Raw genomic sequence first — 15405 nt, forward strand, 5'->3', positions numbered from 1 at the left:
CAAATACAGCTTTAAAATCTTTTATAGTCAACTTTCAACAGGGCATAATAGTTCTGTTCATTACAAAAAAATATGTGTCTTTGAAATTACGAGCCTAGTTTGACTTTCATGTGTTATTAGCTCTCAGTGGAACTGAAGCATTTAAATTGATTGTAATGAGACATTAGCAGACACTATTACTGCAGCAAACCATTCCTGTTTGGAGATGGCTGGCACAGGAGGCCTCTAAAAGCATCCCAACAGGCAGCAAGTATCATGTACTGACAAAGGGAAACAAAAATTAGCTTTGGAGAGGTCTGCCATGCAGCTGGCATTGCTGTGCAGGACATGCCAGGCAGCTGCTCCGAAGGCAAAGGAGGGCAGCACCCTTCAAAGGCTGGGAAGGGATGCTGAGGGAAGTTGCTGCACATCTGTTTTTAAATATACACAAATGAATTTCTGCCAGATGCTAAACCAGGAAGAATTAAACCTCTAGTTAAAAAAAACCAAAACCAAATTAAAGCAGACTTCTCGAAGCAATAACAATAATAGTAATAATTACTCACATATCTCTCTGACACCAGGATGCTGAAGGTGAATCTATTCTGAGAATTGTAAAACTTCTTATCTTGTGACTTCTACCTCAGCTCCTTCATCTTCAAAAGCCTCTCTCACCCCTATCATCCTTTTCTAGTTTCTGCTACAGTTTAAATATAATTCAATGAAGGACCTATATCAGAGACTGTTCTCTTTTCTCCCCTCATCTTTCTCCATTTTTTTGCTATCTAATTATGCCAACAGTGTGGAATAGCCTCCCACAATTACCCTGTTTTCATGTAGCTTGTAAGAATTTCATAGCTTTAAGACTGCTGTCGAAGCTTGTTCATGTATACACACATCTTTTTGTTTATTCATTTCTAGTGCTTGCATAACCTAAATTTCTAAGGCAAGTAACCTGAAAAAAAGGATTATGAAATACTCTGAAGAGAAACCATTGCAAATGTGACAGCTGCTAAGAATCACTATGACTTTCCTATTCCTCCTTCCCCTAGAGGTTACTATTGTTGCTGGCTGAGGAAACAGCTGTAGCCTGCTCAGGAAGGGCAGAAAAGGCCTGGAGAAGACAGATTTGCCCTTTGGCAGTTTGATGTCTTGCTGGAAATCTTGTCAACCTTATTTACATTTTAATTTGCATGCCAGCCTCTACAAGGTTTTATATTCATATTCTGCTTTAAAGTATCTCCTTGACTATAATCACAACGACCTTTACATGTCTTCTCCCATTACCCTGTGGGCTGCAGTCCCTGCTCACTGGGCTATTCAGGGACTAGCAGCAAGAAATGTCAGGCTAAGCATGACATTTATCCAAACAGCTGGCTGCTTGTAAGGTAGACTTCTCTTACTTTTTAAAAAAATTATTATTTCCTGTAGGAGATTAAAGGGCAGTGTGGGCAATGGTCACATCCTGCTTAAGGAGAGTGGTGAAGGAAAATCCCTTTCCTGTAAGACTGGAGAAAAACTGGCAATGTGCATCACCTGACAGTGGCTACCCTTGGAAGCACAGAAGGCAGGAGGGATGAAATTGGGTAGTGACTGATTACTATTGACATTATTTTTACCAACAGACTGACAAAAGGACTTGGCAGGATTATGCTCCTGGCTACTTAAGAGAAGCATTGCCATAAAATGCCCTGCTCCAAATAAATCAGAGCACAGGCACAGAAGTACCGTGCATGCACTAGCCCCCAGCCTGCCAAGCTGCTACAAAAATGCATGCTTTTTCTTACACTCAAAATAATGCCAGTTGAAAATATACACAGATTATTCAAGGTTTTATGAACACTCTGTGGCACCTTTCAGTCATAACAGAAAAGACTTTAGCGAATATATTTTAATCAAGTAAAGCTTTCAAAGCTGCTGAAGTATCCCTGGCATAAGAGTGGTGGTTTTGTTGTTACAGTCTAATCCTGACTTTCCGATGAATTCACCACTTCAGGATTTCCAATTACAGAAGCATCCTCTTCTCAGAGTTACAGAGAACACTTCTGGGGATACGGGTATCATAAATAATTTCAAACTCCATACCGTCTACATTTCTGATTAATTTTGATAAACATTTACGTATTAAAAAATACTTGTACCCTGTGACTATGAACAGACGTTGTAAGAACAATGCCAAGCTGGGCTGTACTGCTCAGGGTTAAATGAAATACCATATCTGGGGTGAAGGAGGATTTTTTCTCCTAGGTCAGATTGCAGGGACAGTAACACTGGGCTTCTGTTAAACATCTGCTTTCTGGGACTATCTCCGAATTTTATTAACATGTTCCACAGTATCATAGGGAACCTGATTTCCCTTTCTCTTGAGTATCTACTTCAATGCATCATTACAGAATCTCTAATTAAATAAACAGCACCGAGCCCAAGTTGGTGTTTGCTAGTTTTTCCAAAGAAATAAATGGGAAGATCATCAGGGCAACATCTGGACTTTCTCAGTTCAAGAGTTAATTTGAAGTGTTTTGCTGTCACTGGTGCAGCCTTATTAAAGCAGTGGTGAAGAAGGTTAATATATTACATATTTGTGTGGACAAATGTAGACAGCAATATTTCTTCGTTTCAAGGCACACAAAAGTCCTGTGCAAGTTAATTCTGAATTTTGCATCTCCTCAAACCTGTAGATGTAAACTGACTATATTGGCACTGGTCCTTTCTGTTCTGTAAGACAGCATGTGGCCATGACAAGAAAAAAGAAGCTATTTAGTTTTTATTTGTTTTTGACTGTTCTGAGTGCTTGACTGGTCTACTTATCCCAGGCCAGACACCCTTTATCACAGAGATCTGTCACTGCAAGCTGTGCTAGTTTTATCAGGGGTAGAGTTAATTTTCTTCATGGTAGCTGGTATTGGACTATGGTTTGAATTTTTGTTGGCAACAGCATTGGTAATACAGGAATGTTTTCATTACTGCTGAGCAGGGCTTGCACAGAGTCAAGTCCACTGCTGCTTCTCACCCAAGTCCATCAGTGAGGAGCCTGGGGGTGCACAAGGAGTCAGGAGGGGACACAGCTGGGACAGCTGACCCACCTGACCCAAGGGATATCCCAATCTATCTCACATAACGTTCAGCATGTAAAGCTCTGGGGAGAAGAAGAAATAGAAGAACATTCATACTGAGAGATGGTGTTTGCCTTCCCAAGTCCCTGTTGGCTTGATGGAGCCCTGCTGTCCTGGGGATGGCTGAACACCTGCCTGCCCATGGAAAGTGATTAATGAATTCCTTGGTTTGCTTTGCTTTTGCTTTACCTCTAAAACTGTCTTTATCTCAACCCAACAGTTGTCTCCCTTTTACCCTTCGAATTCTCTCCCCCATCACACTGTGGGGTCGTGAGTGGGAAGTTGCACTGGACTGATTTGCAGCTGGGGTTAAACCACGACACAACATCAAGGAATATGGATCCCAAATTCTGTAATTGCTGGTGGATGACACCATACCATCAGTCTGTAATTTCAGTGCTGGCAGTTTCTGTCAACCTCTCTTAAGCTTGATTTGCAACAAATAGTTACCCTGAGTAAAGAGTGCTGACCTAAGAGCACAATCTGGTCTGGATACATGGTGGCTGAGATTGAAGACCTGGGAAAGAAGGGGCCACATTTCTGTGCTGTGTCCCTATTCTAAGCTTTGTCATTCTTCATCACAATTTTGCGACACAATTTCAAAGTCACCAGCATGGACAATGTCAAAAGAAATAAAAAATTCTGTAAGGGCTGTGATATATCGCCTACAGCTGAAAAGAAACCAAACTTTCTTTTGAGATCCAGGATAAAGGACCTGGTAAATGTCAGTTGGATGGTACTTCTGTCATGTTACAAGACTTGATGCAGTAAATACAGGAGAACAAGTTCTGCAACAGATCAGAGCCAATTATCAAAGTAATCCCATTTGGCCATAAAAATATCTAGTCATTTAATACTGCTAAACCTTGTTTGTAATCACAAAACTTAATGAGAACAACTTACACTGAAAGGAAAGAAGGGAAATCTCTGGAGTAGAAAGGCTGCTAAAGAGGACGCTAACAAATGCAAGCAAATCTGAGGTTTTAACTTCTTTTATATAGGCCATACTCTATTCATAGAGGATTTTTCTTTAATCAGTCAACCCAATGCTGAAGCCAGCTACAAGATTATGAAAGCACACTTTTTTTTCACACTCTGTGCCATGTAGGCAAGTCTCCCAATTAAGAAAAGGTTTCTTTTGTTTGCATGAGATTCTGTTTAATTTCCGGCAGGCAGATTCAGAAATAATTACCATCTATATAGAAGGATGAATAACAGTCAAACCTAGAATTCTCATTACCCACCAGAATTTCAAAGTGAACTTAACTTCTAAGAAAGCATTTGGCAGGTGTGAACAAAAGGGAAAAGGTATTGGACAAAAGCAGCGTTGCCTAATTTAAATTCTGAACAACATGGATGATATTTAGTAATGTCCAAGACCTCACATCTGTGAAGAGCCTGAAGAGTACTCCCAGAATACTGAGAAGGATTCACATGTCTTTTGAGAAGTCTGGCTCCTCCTTGTCATATTGAAGGCATATTGGAGGTCCTACCTCAAATGCTAGGGAATGGTTTGGTCAAGTGGGGACAGTAGTGCCATATGTAAAAGATTTTAGCCAGTTTACATTCCTGATGGAGGGCTGTAAAGAAGATGGCTCTCAGTGGTTCCCATCAGTAGGACAAGAGGCACTGGGCACAAACTGAAATACAGAAAATTCCATTTAAACATTAGAAAACCTTTTTTTATTCTAAGGATGACTGGATAGAGGAACAAGTTTTCCAGAGTTATAGAGATATATTAAAAACTTGACGCTACATGACTTTGAGCAACCTGCCTTTGTTGATCCTACCAGAGTGGCTGGCATTGGAACAGATTATCCAGTCACCTTCCAGCCTTTACTATTCTGTGGTTTTGTGAGGCAACAGCTCTCATTTTCTGTAGTTATACAAATGTAACATACAAGCAAAGCTCTTTCTCTTCTTATGCTTAGAAACACAGAACTGGTAAAACCCACTGGGAAGATAATGTACGGTTGACGACTTCGGCCCTTTAGAATGCAAAGATTATTAGAATAAATAAAATATTACACTTAGCTGTATTAATGTCCCCTGGCTCACATTATTCTACCTGGTGACAATGCTATTGAACAACTGGATACAGCAATATAAAGGTTTAATATCTGGCTATATTTAATATTGAATCCTGATATAGGCAGTGCCCACCATGGCTGCAGGTCTGTCAGCATTTTCCAAGTTTTATAACAGCCATAAAAACTCATGGAGTATAGAAATGAGTCAACCAGTACTTATAATTGCTGGCATTTAGCACCAGAGATGATGACTAAGAATCTATATTTGAAATACCTGGAGTTGGTGGAGTCCAAGTACAAATCCTAGGGAAGATAACTAAGCACTATATTTTTGTGAATTAAATGCACTGAAATGTCTGCAGCTTGTAGAACTTTTAGGTGAGTGCTTAAAATCACATTTATTCACACACACACTACAAACGTATTTGGTTATCATATAAAATGAATACTGTTTTGATTTGGTTTTCCCCTAATACAGAATATTGCCATGTTTGGCATTCATCTTCCTACCCTTTCATCAGCAGAGGTGGCTGCATTTCACATTTCAGAAAAAATGTTTAGGGAATTCCCTGGGGCATAATTTTCAGTGGCAGATGCCACATATCTCATATGCTCAAATACAGTTTGACAGCATGCAAGTGGTCTTTCCTTTCTGCATTAACCAACCTCACAAAAAAATTAAGTTGAAACAAAAATTCAGCGAGCTAGTGTCACAATGTCTGAAATGTTTCTCTGAGAAGGAGCTTCACTAAAAAAATAGATGTCCCAAGATTATACATTAAATTTAGTTTTATATGGCAGTTTCATCTGAAAGAGAGTGGATCTCACAAATCCCATGCTAACATAATTTACAATTATCCAAAAGAATCCTGTTGTGTTTCACAGACTGCAGTACAAACTCCATATATCAATGGTATCCACCTCAAGGGTGTCAGACACAATTACAGAAGTGCTGCAAGTAAATCAAAGGACAGCACAGTGGCTGAATTAAAATCATGCTTGACCTTCAGGCTGAGCAGATTAATTTAACTACAACTTTGTCTGAAAGACCTACAGATAGTTTGAGTCACAGCCAGCAAGAGTCATATCCACCAGAAGATGAAAGGCTGAGTCAGGCCTCACAGATGTTAACCAGAGGTTAAGGCACACGTTAACTACTTTGGTGTTCTCAGGCTGGTCTCTGAGTTACAGGTTTTTAGTTACATGCAAATGGTGTAAGAAAAATCCCAATCAGGCTCTGGATGTTTCCACATCAGGGCTTAGACATTTACAGTTTCCACTTTATCAAATTCAGTGAATGACTTCAATATTTGAATTCAAGTTATTCATTTGCATATTAAACTCAAATATCTAATTTTTTTTTGCTGGGGAAACCAGTAGATTAAATATGTTTCTTCACCAAATAAGCGGCTTTTCAATCTAAATGCAATTTGCCAGTAGGGATACCATTTTTCAGCACAGATATTCAAACATTAATTCCTCCTGCCCTTCTTTTCTCCCTCCCTCAAATGACAGTTTTGGACAACTGAAGTTTTTCAGCAGTATCTACCTATGGCTTTATTTTTTGATTTATTTTTTTTTCCCCCATTGATCTCTGTCTTTAACACATCTTTATGTTTAGGGATATAAGCCTGAAAAAAATTTGACATATTTCTGGTATTTTGAACCTTGCATTGACATAAAATATCACTTATATTTTACCTTCATGTATACTTTAAAAATAAGTACACCAAAATTCACCAGAATCTAGGATGGTAATGAGGTGTGGTAACCTAACACTGGGGAAAGGTGTAAGGAGTAAAAGAAAGGTAGAAGATTAAAGTGTTATTATTGCATGATTCACAAGAAAACATACCAGCTAGCTGATTAATTTGAAGTAAAACAAGTGTTTATAATTTTTTTCTCATGTTTCAAATCTTAAAAACACCTCTTATGATAAATACAAATCAATAACTCTTGATCAAACATATTTTAAGATTTAGTTGACAGGTCTACAGACAACCTCTACAGACTAAGCTTGTTTCTTCTTCTATTAAACAAGCATACCAAAAATAAAATGAAACAGAAAATTTCAGTGTTTCAATCTTGATAAGTTTAGCTGCTCCTTTGGCTAGTGACCAATCAACATTTTATACTAAATATCTCAAAAAACGGAGGAAAAATGTTGGATTTCAAGTCTTATGAATAGTGTAGGGCAAAAGCTGGACTAGTTTATGATTGGCGTATAAACCTGAACTAAAATTTACAGATGCAGTTCACAGTAATTCCACTGGAAAAACGCATAAAAAGATGTAGTCCTTCCTGCTTTCTGTCCTCTAGCACTTGCACTTTTCCTGTTTCAGATCCCTGCATTCAATATCTATGCACTGAAACGAATTTAATAAAAAACAGAGAAGAATTTATTTGCATCTCTGAAAAGATGGGAGAAAGCCGAATTATTAGTGTTTTTATTTCAGGGGCCAGGTGTCAGTAGCAAGACATGAAAGAGTGAAAACCAAGGAAAGAGATTTGAGTGCAAAATATTTGCACCACATTACTTTAAAAGACCAACATGTAATTGGTGCCATAAAAATATCCAAGTTTCTCTGTACAGCTGTTTCAGGAGACTTATACAACTAGGTCAGTCTACCATTACAATTCAAAGGTAATAAGATTTGAACAGAAATAGAAGAAACCAAACATGAACAGGAAACGTTTAAAGTGCATTCAGTATTACAGAACACTTTCTTTAATTCAAATAAGAACATTTTAGAATATCTACAGAATATTTTATGGTTTTTATCTAACAAATTGCAAAGAAATGTGAAATGAAATTAATTCACACCTGGAAAACCTGTTTTGAATGGAATAGTGCTATTTTTCCCTCCTCTCAAACTTGTTTCTCTGTTGGATGGATACATTTCACTGAAGTATTTAACAGTTGTGGTACTACCTCAAAGAGAAGAAATACAGACCACTACAGGTAACAGCTGCGTTTCACCTAAGGCCACCTACTAATAATTTTGTTTTGTATTTCTGGACTACAGCCCAACCCAAAGCCAGCAGCAGCCAGTGTGCGCTGTCATTTTCCTACGGAGTGTCTACCAGAAACACCTACCTGAGAAGGGCAAGGATAGCCCATGGAACACTGAGAGCAGATCACGATTTTGCCTATTATCACTTTTCTATCTGGAATAATAAATTCCTTTCACAAAGAATATTTTGGTAGTGAGGGACAAAGATCTACTCCTATAAACAAACTGAGATTAACAGTACTGAAAATAAAAACAGTACTGAAAATAAAATACCATTTACATGAAAAGTACTCTACACTGTATTTATGTTTATACCTTCTTAAAACCTGTAAGTAGATTTTTTGAAAGAAAGTAGAGATTTTCTTTAGTGAGTGATATTTAATTACTTAATTTAGATACCACTAGTATTACTAGCTGCTGTGGATATTTTTTTCTGCTTGGGGAACACAGTACTGAGTGCAGCAAAAAATGCTTCTGAGAGTACAATTTCCTTAAAATATAGAAATAAATAGTAATAGAAGGAAAAAACAAAACAACAAAGTGAACATACTAGCCTGCCTCGCTTGCTCACTCATTCAGTTTCAGCATGTGGCTCCACGCAACACAGTTCAATCAGTTCTTTATTGTTTTATAATATTAAAGATTATTACCACAACACACAAAAGGCATAATAGTGGGTTCTTAAATTAGCATTTGCTTAGCTCAAATGCCTCTGCACTAACCCCTGTCCTTAGAACCTAGCACAAACAGTACTGCAATTCATGCTTACAGAGTGGTGGGCTTGTGCTGTCTCCCGAATGGGACACATCTCCTCAGGAGTACAGGAATGAATTAGAAGGGACACCCCATGTCTTACTCTGTCACTTTGCAGGTTTTCAAACACAACACACTGACTAGTGTGATGTAAAGATGACATTAACTCTCAGGATTTAAAAAACTCTTTGTCAATCGAGATTACTCTCCTGCCTGGTTAAAATAATAGGAGATTTCTGCTAACACTACAAAAGTATTCTGGGAATGAGGACTCCATCTGCAGTTTTCCAGGCTGACTTTTGAGTGAGCACATCGGTAATTCCCACGTGGAAAGCTGTTAATGCCATAAGCATTTCCCTGTAGTACAAAATAAAATTTGTATATTAATATTAAGCTTTAGGCCACCAACTACTAATTAGAGCTTTGCACAGGACAGAAGAGAGTATACCACTGTTGTTCAGACAACAAATGAATCTGCTGCAGAGGAGCATCACTCCTGTTGGCTTACTGCAAGTGGAATGACAAATGTTCTCCATCTTCCACAGATCTTTTTTTGTCTACACGTGGTCACGATATGAAAAGTATGAAAAGTGTTCACCTAGAGGAATGCACAGGGACTTCCAGTGCAGCTTTCTTGGGACATATATCCAAGTCCTGCCTGCAGGACTCAAAGCTGTAGGAACTTTACCAGAGATCATCCTGGATGTGAGTTGAATCCTACACCTCTCTTTATGGACAGCTTCTCCATAGGTTGTAACTACCCTGTAGCAGAGACAAGGCTCTAGGAACCGGCACCCTTCTGACATGCACGCCCCCTGAAAACATGGAAAAACTCCACTGAAAGCTGACATGAGATTGGAAAGGACTCTTGATTAATACTTTTCATGTTTTTGATCATCTAGACTACATTTAACACCATGCAGAAAACAGATGATTTGTATCACTTTATTTCATTGACATCTCACTCCTACTGAGTTCTGGTGCTGAATTCTCCAGAACCAGCTCTACTACCCTGGAGCACACACTTTTCACCTGTGGGGTTTCAAGGATTGACAGATCTGTTTGTCATTTTAACCATCTGGAAGCAAGGAAGGTGCTTTTATTTTTTTTTTTTTTTGTCTCCAGCGAAGACTACTTACTCTAAGTTCCTTTTTTTTTTTGCTCTTTTTAAAAATAATAGCATAATAATGCATCCAGATGCCAAGAAACCAGGAGCCACTAAACAAACCAAGCACTTGAATCCACAAAAAAACTGAACTTAGAATTTATGAGATATATTTTGATTACAAGTGAACCTTTCATGGGTTTAATAACTTGAATATCCCCCTCCTGCTTGTACAATCATGTAAAACCTAACCAAAATCTCTTCTGCAGGATTAGACATTTACATGTATTTCACTCACAGCACAAAGAACCGACCAACATCAAAGGGCATGCTGTGTTTATGAACAAGCTCTCTCTCTGCTCCAGTTGCCAAATTTATTCCTGTAATGCACTGAGTGTTTGATAGTCCTTTAAAATGGAGTTTCTCTACCTAGTTTTCTGGCTATACAAAAACCTCTACTGCTTTCCATTGACACATTGTCATCCTTTACTATGTTCTATCTCTTTCTTTCCATAAAGTTACATTGGCTATTTCCAACACTGAGGATGCTACATGTCTAACCTATCATTTCACCCATTTTTCCACTGAAGGCCCTATCCCTGAAAGCACATCATTATGATTGCCAGTGTCTGTTCAGCTTTGTTTCACACCCATATTGAATACTGAATTCAAACCTGAGAATTCTTAAAAATAGCACACAGTGTCACTTTATCAGTCTCTTCAATAAAAAGCAAGAGAGTTAATATATAGTTAACAGCTTTCAATTCTATGCATTAGATATTTCTGTGCTCAAGACTCAGTATTATAAATGTATTGCTCTATTTAAAATCATAGTTTGTGTAGTGCTTGAAAGAGCCAAATAGAAGTGTACCAGACATACAAACTTGTGAGTTTACACACCCCTGTTGCCATCTCCAATCACTTTTTGCACAAGGAGCACGGTCGCACAAATACACAGTCACACATTAGCTACATTTAGTGCAAATCAAAAAATAACTCTCCAAGAACAAATGCTGGCTTATCCAATAATCTATTTTGTCAAAAACGACCCCAAGCTGCCATGGGACTTCCCAGCAAACCTGAAGGTCAGTAAACAGGAGGTGTTTTAAACCAAAGAAAGAAGATTAAAAGATCAATATTTGAGCTAAGGACTTTTATTCAAGATATTTTATCTGGGCATCTATATTTTATACAAAAGATTACCTCTATTCAGAAATGGACAGGAAGCCAACACACTCTTGGAGTTGTAGTGCAGAGTGTTTCCAGCAGGATATAGCACTAACAACAGGGATGGCTGTTTCCCGGACCAGCCCTAAGGGCATTTAAGACAGCACTCCATGGGGAGCACTGCTGTCACTTACTGCCAGGTGGGAGGCATGGATCACAGTACCAAACTAATATCCAGATAAAACATCTGCGTCCTCCAGATTGAGATGATGTAAAATACAATTCTTAGTCACTGTTGTTTTTCCTTCAGCATCCCTCCTGGATTATGACTGCAAAGGAGCAATAGGCACGCACCTAGGATAAAATGGCATTTTTGCCACATCCTCTGGCTATTTTCCTTGGTCTTATTTGGAGTGAAATTTGAGAAGCTGGTCTCATCTGTGCCCAAGCCTCCATACCACTGCCTGGAGACTGAACTAGCTGTCAGCTTAATTCATTGTGTAATAACAAATATCGAGTCTGGATCTCTGGTTCCCACAAGAGCCCATATGCCCATATCATAACTTTCTCCTTTTAGGGTTGCTTTTCCTGTCCTAATTTATACTTCCTAAGTTACAGTACATACATTTACATGGTTAATGTTCGCATTGCTGAGATTACACCATTGTGATGCATGCAATATAAATGCCTAGACAGATGGATGCAGTATCACAGATTTCTGAAAGGAGGAGAACTTGCAAAGCCAGAAGCTCACACTTCAAGAAACCCATTTGCTGGCACAGGGGTCACTGAAAATAGATCTGAATGCTTAAAAAGCAGTGCAATACTCTTAAATAAAGTACTGCTGACAAAGGTATACACTCTTTCCTAGAAATAGGCTCTAGTCTGTTACGCTGCTAGGAAATAATTGTCTCAAAAAATTCTGATTATTTCAAATTTATGATTTATAAAGATTAAGTGCAAATCAGCTTGGCAAAGGAAGTCAATAGCAAAGGCCACTTTGGCAGTAGCCTTTCTCTTTAAATAAAAAGTGATACTAAAATGAGACACCTTATTTATTAAACCAGGATCAGTCCGGCAGCTTTGATGCTTCACATAAAACTCACCAAACAAATTATTTCTAAATGAGAAGTCATAATACAAGTCTAAATCACTACAGAGTAAACAATTTGGACTGATACCAGGTGAGAGGTCTCTGGAAGAGAGTGTCTCTCTCCACTCTCTCCAACTATTAATAACACAGCAATAAGACAACAGGTGCTGTTCTGCCAAGCTCTCTTGATATTTGGATACAACAAACTTGCTTCTCCAACCCACAGAGAACAAAAAAACAACCCCAAAGCTGGTACAGTGAGACAGAAGCAAGGACTATAATACTGCTCCTGATAAAAGAAAAAGTAAAATTGTTACTCAAGACCACTTGCCTCTCCTGAGGAGACATACAGGTATTGTATGGCAGTCTTAGTATTTCAGTTTCATAAATTCTGCTTTTCAATTCCTTTCTGATTGAAACAACAAAAAAATTGCATCTTTAAAGGTTACTGGCAAGATAACGTCGACATATTAATGGAGCTTGCTTGAAAAGATACAAAGGTCAAAAAGAAGCAAGTGATAATTAGAGCAAAGAATCTAAAGCTGGTGAAATTCAAAAAGTCATGCAGACACTAGGAAATATACCTTTCTCTGTCTAGCTGTGCTACAGCATGCTTCCACAGTTTGTTTCAAAGTCTCCCTTTGCCTTTCATCTTACACATATTTCAGCACTGTTGTTATGCAAGATGGGGAATCATTCATTTTAATGTGATACTAAGCATATTACCACAAAACCAGAAAGAAGCCACCGTTTTACTGATTATCTAATTAAAAAGCTCTACAATTCAAATTCTTTGCAGCCCCTCACTGCACACAAAAGATTTAATGCTGCATCTGAAAAGCCACATGTACAAAAAAGCAAAGAATTTGTAAATGCTTCTGATATTTGCTTATTCTTTTCCTTCCTCTTGTTACAAAAGCCACAGCTATCACTCTCTTTAAGCACTAATAAAAGCAATTTAATGACAGGTAGATTTGCTGGTTTGTAGCTTCTTTGAACCCCCAACACACTCACTAAAGGAAAGTAACTTTAGCTAGGAAAGAGATCCTCGCAGCACGATGGTGAATAATTCATCATTGCATTTTTCTTTTCATCTCATTTTGTGCCAGTAACGTACACAACTGAAAATATTGCAAAATCTAAAAACAACCACAGACAAGGACTTCCAGCAGCAAAATACACATAAAACTAGCAGGCAGGTTTCCCCAGCTTATATAATAACAGCTTTAGCTCGACAGAACCCCCATCACTCACCGAGGACTGAATTCACTTGAACAAAAGCGGAGCCCAGTCACCAAATGCAGCTTTGCAGGACTCTCAATGCAAGATGCTCCTGTCTGCTGTTCGGTTCACACTTGCCTTTATAACTAAGCCAACCAACAACATTCAGTTGCTGAACCTGATGAATTATAAAACGGTAGCTCCCAGACTCTCATATTTTACATCACAGGGGGTGGTCATCCAGCATACACACTGCCTGTGTACATATATTCTGCTATAACTCATCCTGATAAACACATCAGTGCTGGCAGCAGTGACAGTAATTGGTGCTCAGGATGTACAAGCACAAACCAATAGAGCACACTCCCACCTTCTGCTCTGTGCAACATCCCTACCTGTCAATCACTGCACCTTGTTAAGGTGGAATGATCAACTGCTCTTGCGGGAGAGGCAAAACTCAGAGAAGAAACCATCTACCAATACAAATTCTTCACTTGAACATTTCCTAATGCAATAGTAAATGTAGCTGCGATGTTCTCTAGGTAACAATTTTCATGATTATTTAAAAAAATCTTCATAAAATCTTCCCTTCTTAAAGACACAGTTCTCATTTGGAGACTAACACAGGGCTTGTTACTTTACTATCATGAATGGAAATTATTCAGGCAAATTCCAGGGACATTAGCACTGATAACCTAAAAGCATTACTCCAGGCAGAATGACTGTTAAAAGCAATATACTTGTTAGGTGCAGTTCTGTGCCCATTTTAAAATCCTAAAAATGCTGAAAGGTTTTAAGAACATCCTCTAAATTGTAAGCATGTATTTGTAATGCTCTTCACTTCTCTAATGCTTTATTTTTCCCATATGCTTGCAAAATTTTTAAAGTTAATGTATAGGTACAAAATAACAGAATCAAACACCTAAAGCTTAGACTCATTAATCCAATCAATTAAACTAAACATTTTCAAATGGGATTAATTACAGCAATAACAATCACAGTTGTTGCACATGCCACAAATTAACACTCACAATTAGCCCCTAACAAGCAAAACTGGTTATGGTAATGGTAAAACACAGTCAGGGATCAGCCACTGGAAAGGGGGTTGTATGGCAATTTTTACGAGGGAGCAGAAGTTGCTCTTTCAGAGTTGAGCTCCGGGAATTTTGTCAGTTGTACAAAACTCACGGCTATTTGTGTGAGTGCAGAGTGGGAATAAACACTTTATTCAAGAGGATTTTCTATTTCTACATCACTGGTGATCATTCTCAGAAGGTTCCATTTGGAACCTGAACACCGGATCCAGCTCCTTTCATTTCCCATGCCTGTAAAACTCCTGTAAAACAGTTTTTGGTGCCATGAAGAAATGTTGTGCTTGGGAAGGTGAGCACAGTTGTGTGAGTGGTTGTGCATTGCCTGGATGCTTTTCCACGAACAACTGGGCTGAGGAATGCAAATGAAGCCTGCGCCAGCAGCCCCAGGCAGAAACCCAACCCTTCTCACCATCTGGACCGACTGATGTGCGTCACAATGTGGGAACAGGGTGTTGCATTTCATGCACAGCAAAAGCTAGTCCTATATATATATGTATCTATCTATATCCCTTTCCTCCTGTTCTCAGCTGTTTGTTCCACCCCATTCCTCATTTGTCTCTTTGTGTTCAGCACCTTTACTATCTGAGAAAAAAAAAATCACTCAAGGCCAGAGGCATGAACAGTGTTTCTGCATGTGCTGCTGGCTCTTACTATAGCAGCCTGTCTGAAGGAAAAGCCCTCTAGAGTTGGGTGGCAGAATGTAGAGGAGACACATCAGGATTTAATCAGAGTAACAGTTTTGATGTCTCTTTCTCAGATGAAAGGACAGCTGAGATCCAATAATTGGATTCTCCAGCGATACTGACCGAGAATAATCCAATATGGGCAGAAAATAT

The 15405-nt window shown here is 38.6% G+C and overlaps 1 protein-coding gene across 11 annotated transcripts in view; it reads right to left on the reverse strand.

Moving 5' to 3' along the window:
- DLG2 (discs large MAGUK scaffold protein 2) overlaps positions 1-15405 on the reverse strand; it is a 1009135-nt gene that overhangs the window by 100728 nt on the left and 893002 nt on the right. The window contains exon 1 of one of the 11 annotated variants that reach the window (XM_069015978.1): positions 13509-13567. The exons of the other annotated variants lie outside the window; for them this stretch is intronic. The gene's annotated coding sequence lies outside the window, so the exon portion shown is untranslated. Of the gene's footprint in view, positions 1-13508; positions 13568-15405 lie in introns of those variants that run through there. 11 annotated transcript variants of the gene reach the window in all.

The sequence above is a fragment of the Aphelocoma coerulescens genome, chromosome 1 (assembly GCF_041296385.1).
Source record: "Aphelocoma coerulescens isolate FSJ_1873_10779 chromosome 1, UR_Acoe_1.0, whole genome shotgun sequence".
NCBI lineage: Eukaryota > Metazoa > Chordata > Aves > Passeriformes > Corvidae > Aphelocoma > Aphelocoma coerulescens.